The sequence below is a fragment of the Marmota marmota genome, unplaced genomic scaffold (assembly GCF_001458135.2).
Source record: "Marmota marmota marmota unplaced genomic scaffold, marMar, whole genome shotgun sequence".
In the NCBI taxonomy this organism is placed as follows: domain Eukaryota; kingdom Metazoa; phylum Chordata; class Mammalia; order Rodentia; family Sciuridae; genus Marmota; species Marmota marmota.
This window is the reverse complement of record NW_026000037.1, coordinates 14,340,510-14,350,707: the sequence shown is the minus strand read 5'-3', so window position 1 is coordinate 14,350,707 and position 10,198 is coordinate 14,340,510. Positions and strand designations below refer to the sequence as shown.

General features: G+C 41.6%; 1 pseudogene; it reads left to right on the top strand.

The window, feature by feature from the left end:
- The first annotated feature begins 208 nt into the window (after positions 1 to 208).
- LOC107136588 lies at positions 209 to 925 on the top strand (annotated as a pseudogene).
- The last annotated feature ends 9,273 nt before the right edge of the window (positions 926 to 10,198 follow it).

The following is a 10,198-nucleotide window of genomic DNA, read 5'->3' as shown; positions in this document are numbered from 1 at the left end:
TGCTGATATCTAAGTCCTCTTTTTGCACACTTCAAGTATGGTGGTTGCAGTTCCAGGAAGAAGAAAGGTTGAGTGGAGGTCATGTCTATAAAAATATCAGGGAAAGCTGGGATGGGTCTAAGAATCACTGTAAATTTTTAACAGCTCCTCTCTGTCCTGCTGTCTTGCAAAAATCACATTTCTCAAAACTAACTTAAAATCCAAATAAAAAAAATAGAAAACAAAACCATCTCTTTTATTTGAAGTCACATTCTACATAACACCCTGACTATGTGTTTGATTGCATCAGTCTTACACACTGATAAAAAGAACCACAGAATGACTTTTTTTTTTTTTAAGTCATCTTTCCTCCATCATTGCCACTTATAACAAAGAGCCTCCAACAGATAGGGCACAGGAGTATTAAAAGGTGGGGCTTTTCCCTCCCTGGCTGCCTGATGATCCGCGGCCATCATGAATGGCTCAGTAACTACACAGACCAGGAAGTTCATGACAAACCAGTCCCTTCAGAGGATATAAATAAATGGCTATCGATATTCTTCACCCTGGGAAGGCAGCAGTACCCTATGAGAGAAATTCAGGAAAAACTAGCCCAAATGTGCAAGAGTCTACTGAATGTCATCTTTGTAATTTGATTCAGAGCCTATTTCAGGGTGGCAAGGTGATGGGCACTGGTATGATTTACCATTCCCTGGATCCTGCAAAGGAAAATGAACTCAAACATAGATTTGTAAGACTTGGCCTGTGTGAGAAGAAGACCACCACGAGAGGACAGTGAAGAGAAGGCCCGAACAGAACGCAGAAAGTCAGGGGCACCGCAGCGGGTACTGCCAAGCCCAGCGCTGGAGCCGGTCAAGAAGCAGGGTCAAGATTCTTTAGTGACTTTACCTGTAGAGATGTTGTGACCTTTTCACAGGAGAATTAATAAACTGTAAACTGTAAAAACCTGAGAGACAGAGAGAAGGAGCGAGGGAGAGGAACAGAGGGAGGGAGATAGAGATAGAGATAGAGAAAAATATCTATCTATATCTATATCTATATCTAGAGAGAGAGAGAGAGAGAGAGAGAGAGAGAGAGAGAGAGAGAGAAGTATTAAAAGGGGTCAAAAATTCCAAGCAAACTTTTTCTCCTCTTTCACTGGGTTCCTCTTTATTTGCAGCCTGTGCTCCGTAGGTTACCTGGGACATATTTCATTTAAGAAAGCTGGGAAGTCTGACGGTTTGGCTGCTCTTTTCATTTCCCAGGATTCTGGAGCCAAATGCATCATGTCCCATCTCAATATTTTCTACGTTCACCTTGTGGGTGAACATTTCTCCACAGGCCACCGGACGGCAGCGATGTGGTGTCTCTTCCCCTTCAGAGCAGATGGACTGGCTTTTTGTTAAGAATGACTATGAGCTGCCTTCAATCAGGGCGTCCTTTGATAATGATCAACCACACGAACTCCTGGGAGCTTGAATTGTCACTCTTCCTACGTGTGCGTTGGTCCCTGCTCTCCTTAGCAGCCTGTGTGTTACATTTTCTGCCTTCTGAGTTTTTGAGGAGAAACATTTTGCCAAATATGATATCACTGTGTCATGGGCATTTTCCTCCCTGCTACTTCTGATAGACAGCTATTTCCTTTCTGTTCATTGCCTCACCTCACATTTCAGTTTTCTTATTTTTAGGTAGAGCAGAATTCTACTTGTTGGTACCAATTTCTCAATTGGTCAGGAATGGCTGGGTTCTATTGCAGTAAAAAGCAACCATAAAAATCTCAGTGGCTTAAGTGACAAAAGGGTTATTTCTTACTCCTTTTACATATTCACTGTGCGATGAGCATTCTGCCAGGTCATCCTCACTCAGAAGTCCAGGCCAATGAAGTTCCATATGTACTCCATATATGCTTTTTATTTCCTTAGTTCAAGAACAAGGGTACAAGACAGTTGCCCAGGCTGGTGTCTCAGTTACCGATTGCTGTGTAACAAACATGTTTAAAATAGAGTGCTGATGCAAACAGCCGTTTATTTGTTCATAAATTTTTTGGTAACTTGGGTTGGATTTGGCTTGGCTGTTCTGCTGTTCTGGCCATTGCTGTAGCTGCGGTCAGTTGGAGGGTTGGTGGGGACTGGCTGGGCTTGCTGACCTCACTCACACACTGGCTGGGCTCACCTGAGATTTCTGGGATGGTGGGTTGTTCTCAATATCTGGTCACTTGTCTTTGAGGAGTCAGGCCTGGCCTTGTGTACATGGCCAGGCAAGAGTGAGTGGCAAAGGGCTTCTTGAGGACGAAGCAAATCACAGGGCTACTGAAATCAAAAGGAGGCGAAACCGACCCCATCTGTGGATGGGAGAGGCTGAAGAGAATTTATGGCCATTTTTAACCCACCATGGCAGGAAAATGGGATTGTGGTAAATCACTTAGTTGCTCTTAAATCTTTGGATGTGACAATTGTCATTTCTACTTGCATTTCCTAAACCCAGGTCAGTCGGTGGGCTCCTTACCTCCTGCTAAGAAATCAGAGAAGTTGAAAGTATTTGGAAGATGGAAATAATAATGCTAATTCAAATTGCCCAATCTTTGAGTATAAAATCTCTGTTGTCCAGAATCAATGGCTTTCCTGAGATGGTTTTCAATATGTTGCTTATGGAGTAGTAGTAACCAGATTCAAGAGTGAAATTTTATTTAGGATGTTTGCCAGAACTTCCTTGCTGCTGTTTTGTACATGACCCAAGTCTTCCCTCAGGTTTAATTAATGTGTACATCTGCATGGATTGTAGTCATGGCTGCATATTTGTCATTAATTGTGTTTTGAGTGCAGAATTAGTATGTCAGACTTTGGACATTATTCTTAAGGTTTTCTCTTGTTTATCACATAGTGATGAGATATCAACACATCTTTTTATTTCCTTAGTTCAAGAACAAGGATACAATCAATCAAGAACATGAAGAGAGAGCCTTCAGAATGAGAAAAAATATTTGCCACCTGCACCTCAGGGCATTAATTTCCAGGATACACAAAGAAGTAAAAAACTTAACATCAAAAACAAAACAAAACAAAACAAAAAACCACAAACAAACAAAAAACAAAACAAAAAACAGCCCAATCAATAAATGGGGAAAGGAACTGAACAGACACTTCTCAAAAAAGAAATATAAATGCTCAACAAATATATGAAAAAAATGTTCAATACCTCTAGCAACTAGAGAAATGCAAATTAAAACTACATTGAGATTTTATGAATGGCAATTATCAAAAATACAAGCAACAATAAATGTTGATGAGGATGTGGGGGCAAATGCGCACTCATACATTGCTGGTGGGACTGCAAATTGGTGGAACCACTAGGGAAAGCAGTATGGAAATTCCTCAGAAAACTAGGAATGGATCCAGTTATCCCACTCCTTGATGTGTGCCCAAAGGACTTAAAATCAGCATACTAAAGTGATGCAGCCATATCAATGTTTATAGCAGTTCCATTCACAATAGCTAACTATGGAATCAATGTAGGTGCTCTTCAACAGATGAATGGATAAAGAAAATATTGGTATATTTTTCACTCATAAAAAAAGAATGACTTTATGACATTTGCCAGTAAATGGCTAGATCTGGAGTCTATCAGGATAAGTGGAAAACCAATCTCAAAAAACCAAAGGTCAAATGTTCTCTCTGAAATGCAGATGCTAACGCATAACAAGGGGGGGAGGAATAGAAGTTCACTGGATTAGAAAAAGAGGTATGACGGGAAGGGAGGTGGGATAGGAAAAGGAAAGGCAATGAAATGAATTGGACCTAACTTTCCTATGAACATATGAAGACACCACAGTGAATCTCACCATTGTGTACATCCACAACACACTCATTTAAAAAATAAAAAATAACTACGGGTGAACAGCAGAAAGATCAAAGGAGGGAAGGGAGCAGGGGTGGGGAGAGGGAAGGGGAAGGAGAGATTTTGGGGTCAGAATTAGAGTAAGATATATTCCATGCTCGTTTAATTATGTCAAAATAGATTCTACTATCATGTAAAACGACAAAGAACCAGCAAAAAAAAAAAAAGATTAAGGATACAATTAATATGTACATGAAGATGATTAAACAGAAGAAGTCATACGCACAATTGGAATCTCAGTCACAAATTTAAGTTTAATGCACTAGTCATATTTTGATAGGGACTTTGAAAAGACGGCAACAATGTGCAATCCCCATTTTTCGTTTGGGTCAGAGATGATTCCTGTTTATGGAATCAAAGGCTGGACAGATGGACAGAGTAGGTCCAGTTCCTAATTGTTTTCTTGATGAGGCTAAATAAGCCCTGTCAGGTAGTTCTATATAACTCGGTATATATACAATTTTGAAAAAATTTCACAAGTACAACTTCAGGTGCAGTGAGTGAGTCCTACAGTCTTCTGAGAAGTCCTCTGACAGGGGACCCAGGGAAATCTGAATGCCCCTGCAGTCATGAGTAAAAGCAAGGTCTTGGGGAGCAGTGCACGTGGCCAGGACCTCACGTTGCTGTTTCTTGGCAGGGTGTCCCGAGTGCCTGCACCCAGGAGGGCTGCTTCTCCACATCTCCCTTGCAGTGAGTGTGGCTAGGACACTGCATTCTGGCTAGTGGAATGAGCACAGGCAGTAGTGTGTGCCTCGGCCATGCCTGGGCCAGAAATGTACCCTCCCTGTGTGATCTTCTCTCCCTTCTCCCCTCAGCTGGCGGCACTTGGAAGAGGATCCAGGAGGCAGAGGAGCCTGGGTCCTTGAATGACATTGCACAGTTACAGTCCACCCACCTGCCCAGCCCCTGCTGCATCTTCCTTTGGCTGATCCAGGAAGCCTGACTTTGTCACACCACGGAGATCTGGAGTTCATCTTAAGAGCAGCAAGTGTTACTCTGTCACACATGTGACATTAGGCAAGGCACATAGTCCTTCTCAAGTTCATTTTCCTCTTCTATAAACAGGAGCAGCAAATTCTCACTTCATGGGATTTTCCCAAGAATTAAAAGACAATGGGTTTGTAAGTGCTTAACAGAATGCCTTGCATGTAGTAGACACTCAATAAATAGAGTCATCATTATTAGCAGGATTGTAAATTGGAAGGCTGTCATGTTTCCCTTCTGAATATGGAGCAAACTACTTTAAAAAAATTTGCCTAATGGGCTATGAGATCAATTATGGTAAATATCTTGGGAAGACTGAAGAGCAATTAACCATCTATCATACGAGGTTGGATACTTTAAGCTAAGGGGAAAAAATAAATAGAAGAATGCCCCCATCTTATTTATGTCTTTAGAACAGAGCAGATAAGGCATTGGAAACCCAGAGCTCCTAAATTCTCCCTGTGACTGGACACTGCCTCGCACCATGAGACCTAAGCGCTGATGCCTGTCAAACTCTCGCTTGACCAGGTGCTGTTGAGATGCTTCACAAGTATTAAAAAATCCTGAATCCCCACAGGATTCGTAGACAGTAGGTGCACTACTTTAGGTGCACTTACCTCCAGTTGACAGGTGAGAGATTGAGGCACAGAATGTATGATCTGTCCAAGGCTCCCTTATCTAGCAAATGGTAGAGACAGAGTCTGAACCAGGCCACCAGGCTCCAGGATGGACACTCACCAGCTGTACCACACACTCTCGTGTCCCTGTGCAGAGCAGGTGCTCCACAGACGTTTGTTTAATGAATGATCTCGCTTGACATATTTTCAGACGCCTGTATCACCCTTGTGGGAATTGGAACTTCCCGGGTAGCAATCAGATTTTTGACTCTTTAAGATATTAAAATATGATGAAAGGCGGTGGGGGAGAGGGGTCAAAGAGCCATGTTGGATCTGTGGGATGCTAACATTAACATGCGCTCAAGCCGAGTTTGCAAGATGGGCAGAGCCTCTGCAGGGTGGCTTGTAGATATTTGACCTCCATGCAGGCCGTAGGCAAGTCTGACAAGATGCCAAAGAGAAAAAAGCATTGATGCCATCTTCAGCCCTTCCAGAAGCTTCTGACTGGGCTAGGTGTGCTCTCCACACCAGCTACTAATGTGCCTCGTCCAGCACTGGTCTCTGGTTATGAGGAAAAGAAATGTTACTTGAAATCGGAAGCACAATTTACACTCTACATTCCTCAAATCACTTTCAAGGCTTATCTGCTTTTCCAGCAATTTTATGATAGATATCACTGCTTTTTTTGTGTTACAAGCTGCCCACAATTTGTGATTTTTTTTTTTACAAGAGATCATAAGGTGATTGACAAGACAGCTGCCACTATCTATTTCCAAAGGTGTTCACACATATATCTAAATTTAGATCTATATGAGGAGAGGAAATAGACCAAGCTGACCTATGATTCTTTTCGTCCTAAAATTTTCCCATGTCTGTGTCATAACTCGGATCTTAAATCTTATTTGGCAAGTCACAGAATGTGCTAGTTGATCGAAGAGATTAAAAAATGGACTTTTTTTTGCCTTCTGAATTTCAATGAAAGAAGAGTATTTGTCTTCAGTATTGATCTATTCCATCGAGTAGTCTTGTGATGATTACTACTTTCCTATATTTATAGAGAATCAGCACTCCATAAATGTCAAAAGGCACTTTGCTTTACATAAGTGTCAGTGTCCTAACATCTCTCAAAGTTAGCAATTATCACGAGAACCACGTGTGGAAGGTGGAAAATAAATAATCACCAAGGGAAGTGACTTTTTTTTCCTGATAGAATTGGGAAATAAGGAAAAGCTCTTCATTATCTGTCTTATTTTGAGGGAATGTCCTTGACCATAGAGTCACGGCAATATGTGAACTTTCTGATCTCCTTTTCTAGTTGACTCTCTGCAACAAAGGTCCTCTCTCATGGGGCTTAAATAGCAAGGGGGCTAGAAAAAGAAATCTCTTGCAATGTGGGATGCTCATATTGGCCAGAGGAAAGTTACATTTGATCATAAGAATCAGACAGGGCAACCTTTGGGGTTCTATGTAATTATTGCATTAAGGGTTCTATATACTATCGTGACAATGTAAGTGAATATTTCAAACAATTAATAAAACTGGGGTGGAAGGTTTCTAAATAACACTTGCAAGCTGTCGTGACCATTTAACCTCCAGCTGAATTGACCAGCTCTTTCATGTCCTGTAGACATAATCTGTGCCTACAGGGTTTTTCTTGGTCCCCAATAAGGCCACTTTGAAAAGTTGTCATAGCAACACTGGCCGCAGATAATAAAGCAGGGTGAGGAGGTGGCCTCCACTGGCCTCTGGGCTTTGTTAGTTCATGCTGTTGTGGGCTGAAATGGCTTGTTCAGAGATAACAGTTCATTGCAGCAAAAATACTCTAAGCTGGAGACCCCTAGAAAAGCCATAGCTTGTTCTCAAAATGAACTGCCCATGTAAACCTGCCCCATTGTCCTGTGTACCCCACTGTCTGTACTATTCAGTGGGGCCCACGTTCAATCTCTTGGCATAGAGATTGCCGTTCTCCACTGAGTTATTCCTGATCACGTGCTAAGTTGGTCCCTGTCATGTCTTCTCCATGGCTTTGCATAGAGCAGGCAGATTTTTGGCACCGTGTGGGAGCCCCACATGGCTTTCTTTGTTCCGTCTGCTGGCAAAGTTTGAGATGTCCTGGGTGTTTTTCAGCAGACTGCTGTCACCTATGCATGGTTGTTATACATGATATGGCTCCTGCTTTTAATGATTGGGTTAAATGATCTTATTCTTACAGTTTAGAGCCGTCGTTTGCAAAGCCATGTGTATTTCAGGACACTTCAGTGGAATGATGAATCCCATCTGTCTTGCTGGCACAGGTTTGTGCTTCAAGTTTTCTGGGTTATGGGTCCTGGGCTGTCACATTTATGGTGATTGACTTATCATGTCTTCTTAATGGATGAAAGAAATTCTGCTTTCAATTTTTGTCCTTGTTTGATTTTCAGGGACTGGTGTCTGGTATTTTCAAAAATCTTGAGGATTTTTTTTTTTCAAGTTGCTTGTCACCTGGTTCCTCAGCCTTAGTTGTCACCTGCCTCTGTCTCATCCACGCTTTTTATGGATTCTCACATTGACCCTATAGGAACATGATAGGCACCTCATAAATTTTGATTATGTTGAATTTTAGGAGGACAGAGAGAAAGCGCAATTGGAAAGAATCCTATTTTAATGGACTGTCTTTATGCGGAAATCTTTCAAGGGGTTGTGGCCTTATGTCAGGAAGTAGAATAGAGCTGAATTTGTCCTGCTGATAACTGGCCATTCCCTGTTTGAAACCAAGAGCAGATGCCCAGGCTGCAGGCGGAGTGTGTGGAGTGACACAATTTCACAAGCTGCTCTGATAATTAAGAATATTCATATATTGGAAAAATGTCTGGAATGGCTGCGGCAAGTTACAAAATAGAAGAGAGAGATTTCTGCTCCGGCATAAGCTATTTCTCTGCTTGGGTATTTCCATCAGATTTATTGCCATGATTATCTTAAATACTCTTATGGAGAGGGAACAAAGAAGGTATTTTGCCTTTCATCCCAGTAACTCTGGTGATGTGTGGTCCCTGATTTGGATCGGCTGAGGGAGTGCCATGTGAGGGAGCAATGTGATAATAAATGAGGAGGCAGAGAAGATAAACTGCCCTGTCCGGCCCACTCAGCTCCATCCTTTAAACACAGATTGACTCGGGGACATGAAAGGATTGCCAAGCAGTTAACCTGCACAACGGCAGCAGGGTCTAGCCGAGGAGCTGTCCTTTGATGACAGCATCTCAGTGCCTCCTTAATTATATCCCCGAGGATTCGCATATCTTAACAACCAGGATGGCCACTGTGCTGTGGCCACGTGGAAAAGAAGGGAGCAGGATCAGAACCGGGCAGATTGAATTATGCGGGGACTGCGGTCCTCAGAACTCTAACAAAAGGTGGAGAGGTGATCTGAGCACAATAGGAAGTCAACCACAAGGCATCTTGGGATGGTTTCAGGTCCCCCGCTTTCCCTCTACACCTGCAAAGTCCCGTGTCACTACGGAATTGAATTTGCATAATTGAAACTTCTTGGATAAAAGGTTCACATTTCCACTTTCCCAAGGGGGGTAAAAACCACAAAGAAAGACTCCATGTGTTTGTCCACAGTTCCGACTAGTAGCTCTAAATGGCAAAGTTGAGTGCACATTTGTGGTCCAGAATGAGCGTAGGATGGCTTCATGGAACTTCTGTCTTTTAAAGGATACTGCATGGTGGAGAAGCGGTCAGCCCAGCTTATTTTGCTCCAAACTGACCTATGTTCAGATCCTATTTGCACCAATTATTACCTTTGTGGAAACTGGCAGATCTCTTTGATTCTCAGTTCTTTTATCTCTAAAGTAGAAATAATACTCTCATTTGTGTACTAATTTTCAGAGATATGCAGATTAAGAGAGATAATACATGTGATCTCCTTAGAAGACCCTCCATGAAGATCCTGTTCCCACCCTTCCACCTTCTCTTGCAGAAAAACATAATTCAATTCATGTCCTGATGCTGTGGCTGACACTGTCCCATGGAAAAGGGTAGCAATCCTTTTCTGAGCTGTTTGCTTTTTATTAGCACTAAAGAAATAAAGAAGAAAATTAAAGGTCTGTGACCAGTACAGTAGATATTTCCCAAGATGGAGGGAACTGGACCAAGAATTGTCTGTGTCTTTAAAAATTAGCACTGATTTAGGAGGATGATTGCTGGCCTCTTCAACACACATGCGCTGAAATCACCTCATTTGCTGTTGCGTTATATTTGAAAAGACACTCAGCTTCTGATGACAAATCTTTGATTGATAAATATTTTATTAATGACATATCTTAGATCTATTCCCATTCCCCTCAATATTTGGATTTTTTTCCCTAAAACTGAATAACACTGTAGCTGCATGACTAAAGGTGGTGGGCAACTACATTTCTCCCCTCGATCACCCTGGGTTCTTTTAGGGGTTAAATTCATTATATTGTTTCTCCTCTTGTTCAGGAAATTTCTAGTTTATTTTGTCTTGAAGGGTTTCTAGAATCACAGATTTTTCTTTATCTCCATATTTTCCCCCTTACCTCTTAAATTTCTTTGCTCAACAAATATTTACTCATATGTCAAAAAAAAAAAACCCAAATAAAACAAAATAAAAAAACCCCTAAAAACAAACAAAAAAACAAAGTCCAGAAAAGACTTTACTAAATAAAACTACCATTTGTAGCATTTGAGTTGTTCCCCTAGGTACTAAGGCATTAGTCATC